Here is a 6,640-nt window from a genome sequence, read left to right as displayed (position 1 = left end):
CCCTTAGACTGTGATATGGTGAAACATACATTGCGGGAAAAACTTAGACCATTCAAGAGTGCAGATAGCTCTATCAAGTCTAGCGAGAATAAGTTTACCTAATTCCCTTTTATTTCGCCAGGTGAAAGGAAAACTCTTAAAGTGAAGATCCAACAACTTACAATCATCGAGAAATTGTTTAAATTCTTTAAGCATCCAACCTTGCTTGAGACGACCTCCTCTTTTCTCATCTCTATGAAACACTCCATTAAAGTCACCCATCAGAAGCCATTGAGGGCCTAATTGAAACATAAGGCTGTGAATATATCTTTATTGATAAGCCCATTCCTTTTTAGTACAAAACCCGTACACCTTTGTGAAAAGCCAAAGGTTTTCACCCTTACCACTAATTACTTTACAAGTTATCTAAAATTCGGAGAAATCTAGAATCAAAATTTACAAATCTTTAAAGTATAAAAGAGCCAAACTACCTGACCTACCCACCAACGGAACAACGAAAAACATCATACGAACCCAGTATAATTTAGACTTTCTCCACACGATCACTTATATTCTTTGTTTCAGACAAAAAAAATTAAAGGTGGAGAATGGTGGTTGATGTGTGTCGCAAGCACTCAATCAACATTCAAATGGTTGTTTTGTGAGTTTGAAAATCGATTTTAAATTTATAAACCGCTACTACGCAATATAGTGAAGCAGGGGATCGTTCATAAGGATTATCGGTTTGATTCAATTCAAAGTTTATGAACAATTGATGCAATATAGAGAGATTGTTTTAATTCCTAATTATCAACTAAAGTTAAAACTAATGATAATGCAAGTAAAGAGAGATGATAATGGACAAGAGAAGATAACGTGGATATGATTTAGGTATGAATCCACATTTAGCCTTGTAATCATATCATTGCTAACAATTATGGGGAAGACAAGTGTAAATCAATGAATTTTGGTTACAAGCACACAATTGAAATCAAGAAAATTTACAATTGACATCAACTAGTATAATCCATCTAACTTAAGCATGTTTTTTCAAACTATCTATTTATCATCTAATGTATAACATAAATCATCTTTACTAAGCATGGACTATCAAATTGATTACAATTATATCATTAAGCTCCATTGCATAACCATTCTTCTCACAATTACAAAAGGTGAAGAGGTTGAGATCAATCCAAATTAATCAATACACAAGACTATAAATGAATTAATTACAAAAATTACACTCAATTAAGCTTGGTACCAAGTTCAATCCTAAAAGTTATACAATCAACACAAATAAATCCCTAACTTGAAAGCAAAGATACAACTACTTGGCTTAGCGCTTCATCCAAGCCCTAAGTGAAGGTTTAGCTATCCATGTAGGAGATTTGGATCTTCAATGTAGTTGGAACCTCCATCTCCAAGCACAACCAAACCTTCTTCTTCAATCTTCAATAAGAGAGAGAGAAACCCTAGAGAGAGAAATAGCCCCAATCCCTGCCAAAACCAATCTCCTCTATAAATGGGTTCAATCTTCTATTTATACATTGGCTGCAAAATGGTTAGAACCCGTACACGAGACTCATCATTTGTAATACCCCTAATTTTCATGCCATTTATTTATTTATTTTATTACATTTAATCTAATTATGTGGCTATTTGTTTATGTGCATTAATTTAATTGTTAATGTTTTAATTACTATTTAATTGATTGTGTGTTATGATGTACTTATTTGTCATTGGTTGTAGTTATTTTAATTATTTTTTTTATAAAATGTTTATTTGTTTAGTTAAATATTTTAATTTCTTTATTTTAAGTATGAGTTGAGCTTGTAATGGCTCGACCAATTAAATGGGTCTTAAACTACTTTGATGGAAACCTAGATGGATGTGGGCTATAGGCCCATAGTTATGATATATATATATATATATATATATATATATATATATATATATATATAATAATAATAATAATAATTGTTATTATTATTTCTTTTGTTAGACGTGTATTAGGTTTAGGTTTTGGGTTATATAGTAAGTAGTGTGTATATATGTATGTATGTATGTATGTATTATGTGCGTTGTGAGGGTTTAGAAATCGTGAGAAGCAAAGGGAGAAACAGAGAGAGAGAGAGAAGAGGGACAACCAAAGAAGAGGAAGGAAGAAGGAGGGGAAATTGGCCAACAATAGAGAGGAACGAAGGTAACACAAGGTTGTCGGAGTTGAGGAAGACGAACGGGGAATAAGAAGGTTTGGTTTTCGATCCGAAAACCTAAGGCAACTTCTTCGTCTACACTTCTCCCTTTGATCATGTGTTCTATGTAAGATTATTTATTAATTGTGTGGCCCACATGATTTGGACATGTGATATATTTCATTAATTAGTGGTTAAGTAAATAGATATCAGATTAATATCATATTATTTGGTCAACTTATAAATTACTTTTTTGGTAATTAATTATTGTGGAAGTGTTTTCTTATTTGTTTCTTACTTTGATGGAAAGTGGAATTAAGATTACTAAAGGGAAAACTGGTTCTCTCTCTGCCTTTATGAAAGTGCATATTCCCCATCAGTTATGTACGATAATGAAACAACACGTATAATGTTTATGTGTACAAAAGGCTAAGAGAGATAAATCGGTTTTCATGCTTTCGCTATTATTTGGACTTGCAGTTTAGCACGTTATTCGTTTCGCAAAAAGGATCTCGACGTTTGGCTTGATTTCTATGAGATTTACAATTACAGATCGAGGTATTTATATTTAACTATTTGTTTATCCATTATAGATATGTGAAAACAATGAAGTTCTAAGATCTTAGAACTCATGTTTATTTGTGATTAATTCTTGACACGAATAATTATAGTTTACATGCAGTATCATAGCTTTTGATTTAGGGACTCATTATTTTCCACTAAAATTTCATAAATAATATATGTAAGTATAAATTATAATTATATAATTTATTTATTTATGAGGATCATGTACTGTTCGCGGATTAGGATCAAATTGGATTCGGACTGTATCTTATTATAGATTTAAATAAGATGCATCTTGCATGCGTTTATTTATTGATTTTCGTGCATCATCTGTATATAGAATGAAAAGTTGATTTTGATTTAGCAGTGCAAATCAAGGCCGTCAATTGTGATACTGTCCTGAGTTTTGTACATAATCACATATATGTTTAATGATATACACTACAGTACATGTATCTATGATTTTAAGACGCACACTGTTGAGTTTATTAATTGACTTTGTCAAGTATGTGATTAAATATGAGTATTTTAATTTTAATTTTCAGAAAATTAATAAATTATTAAATACATAAAGTATGTGTATTTATTTATTTGTTAAAAATTTAAATTTCTAAAATAATGTCTGAGTTTAGAAATTTAATCTAATATTATTGAACATGCAAATAACTTATTGTTTTGTATCCAAACATACATACATATTGGAGAATTAATTTTAAATTGATTCAATTATGATTTTCAAGTCCGAAAATAAAAATAATATATTTTATTATATATATAAAGTAAAAGGATATTTTTATTAAATTTTTGGACTATTAAGTTTATGGGATCGAACCTATCTAAATTTGGATCGATTAGTATGAGTATGTGTGTATAATGTTAAATGAGTAAATTAATGATGAATTAGTAAGTAACTAATTTAATATTCATGTTATATGAGCGTTAGTAGCTACCAAAGTGGCCTAATCATAATGACTGATGAATATTAATTTTAGTAGGAAATATAATTAATGATAAATTAGTCACTACCTAATTTAATATTCATATTATGTAAATGTTAGTAGCTGTCAAAGTGGCCTAACCATAATAGTTGATGAATATTAATTTTAGTAGTATATATAATTGCAATATTTCATGAATTATTGATTCTTATGATTTCTTGTGATATTTATGAATATTGAGTTTATTTAATTATGAGAAATAATTCCCCAAAGGGAATTGATTTTCAAGTGATTAAATAAAAATTAAAGGGGTTGTATGTATTTTTTAATTAGTCAAATATATGATATCAAAAGGTAACTTATCTGTTTAATTAAATAATGAATCACCAATGAAGGTATACATATAAATACACGTAAGCATCATTATTAGTATTTTATAATTGCCACCCAAATAGGTACTATAGTTAAACATTGTATTTATATTTTATGTTATATATACGTGTTGTTAACTTAAAGTATTATTGTTGTAAGTATTTTATCTTATTATGTTTCTTTATTACATTCTTTAATTCGCATGCTACATCTGTTTTGATTCTCAATAGAACTATCTTCTCATAATGAAATGAGTAAGTTAAGCATTATGGTTATGTGAATAATTATTCGCCATAGTGATAGTGCTAAGGAATATTTGTCTAGAAGAATATTTTTCGTACTGTAGATAAATATCTAAAACGAAAATTATTGATTGATATCACTACTATGCATTTTTGTTACTACTCGTATCATGTATGAGCATGTTTTTGAGATGAATAATGTTGTTACAAAATTGAGAACCTTAGGGATGATTGTGGATGGGAATTTTCTTATTCAATTTATTATCAATTTTTTATCTACTTAGTATGGGTCATTTCGAATTAACACTATAAGACAAGTGGAAAGTGAATTAATCGACCATTAAGTTAATTTAGAAGGATACAATTAAAACTTAAGCAGTAGGGTAATCATTAGTTCATCTCATGACTCAAGAAGTTAAAAAGAAATTTGAGAAGAAGCTTGAAAGGGCATTAAGTGAGCAACACCTAAAATTAAAAAACTTTAGTCAATTTATTAAAAGAAGGGAATGTAACAATGCAAAAAATGTCATTTATGTATTGAACACTTTTAGAAAGATTACATGAAATATAAAGAATGATTCGAAAAAATAGATAAGTTTTTTGACTTTTGTATATTTCGAATCACTTAATGATATTCTTTCAAATACATGATATGTTGACTTAAGTACTAATGTTTATATTTCTAGTAGATGAAATGATTACTTATGGCCTAAATCACAAATTCAAAAGAGAATTTCTTATTTATGAGAATTGAGAAAAAAGTTTTGTTGAAACCATTAAGACATTTTTGTTTAGTTTTAGAAAATAAATTTTATTTAAATTGTTTTAAACTCTTTATATTTCTTCAATTTTCCATAATTTGATTTTATTTCAAAACTTTATGTTAATGGTTTTCCTTTAAATTTGATAATGATGTTTATTCAAGAAATTCTAATTTGTGAGTTATGGTACTCTTGTTGATGATTTCTGTAAATTAAACTTGATAGTTTATTTATTAAAACCCTTTTGACATGTCATCATAATGTTAGAATTAAGAGTAGCTCAATTAATGAAAATTCATTTTTCTTGTGGCATACAAGACTGTGTCAATATCTAGTGAAAGATTAGGAAGATTAGTAAATGATATGATTCTTCTAAATCTAGACTTTATTGATTTTGGTGTGTATGTGGATTGTATTAAGGGTAAACAAACCAAACACACAAAGAAATGAGCCATAAGAAGTACAGAGCTTCTTGAAATCATTCATACAGACATTTGTAGACCTTCTGATATTCTATCTTTTGGTGGAGAAAAATATTTTATTATCTTTATAGTTGATTTTTTACGTTATGGATATATCTATTTGTTGCATGAAAAATCTCAAGCAGTGGGTACTCTTGAAGTATACATAAATGAGGTTAAAAAATAATAGATAGAAAAGTGAAAATATAAGGTCATATAGAGGTGGTGAATATTATGGAAAGTATAATGAAACGAGTTAATACTCTAACCGTTTACTAAACTCCTTGAAATGTATGGCATTTGTGCTTAATACACTATGCTATGCATGCCACAACAGAAGCGTGTAGCTGAAAGGCGTAATCGTACTTTTATGGATATGGTTAGAAGTATGTTAAGTAATTCTTTGTTACCCATAATGCTGTGTATGTTAAGTAATTTAAAGGGTACAAGTTTTATTGTCCTAAACATAGTACGGGTGTTGTTGAAATCAGAAATGCCAATTCATTAAGAATGGTGAAATTAATGGGAGTGATAAAAAATAAGAATGTGATCATTCAAGAATTTAGAGTACAAATTCATTTACCCATAACTTATAAGGAAATAATCGTTCCTTCAGTTGTTGAACTGTATAATTACAAAGAACAATTGAATAATCAACTACTCCATGATGACATTGTCATCAATGAATAGATTGTAGAAAAATCACAAGGAATAACATTAAGATGATCTCAAAGAAAAATGAAATCTGCTATTCCGGATGACCATGTGGTATATTTACAAGAATTTGATTTTGATATTAAGATATATAAGGATCCGGTTACATATTCACAAGTCATTAATAAAAAAGATTTTACTAAATGGATTAGTACCATAAATGAAGAGATTATAAAGAAACATTCTCTACAGTATATAAGAAGGATTCTCTTAAAATATCATGACATTAATAGCTTATTATGATTTAGAATTACAACAAATGAATGTGAATATAATTTTTCTGAATGGGAGTTTAGAAAGAGGAAGTCTATATGGATCAACCTGAAGACTTCACATTAGAGGATAAATAATATATGGTCTATAAACTTAAGATGTCAATATATGGACTTAAACAAGCTTTCTGACAATGGT

The sequence above is a fragment of the Cornus florida genome, unplaced genomic scaffold, assembly GCF_030987335.1.
Source record: "Cornus florida cultivar Cherokee Brave unplaced genomic scaffold, ASM3098733v1 CherokeeBrave_3.0.0_Hap2_Chr02, whole genome shotgun sequence".
Lineage (NCBI taxonomy): Eukaryota > Viridiplantae > Streptophyta > Magnoliopsida > Cornales > Cornaceae > Cornus > Cornus florida.
The sequence above is the reverse complement of the archived record's forward strand: the minus strand, read 5'-3'. Positions refer to the sequence as shown.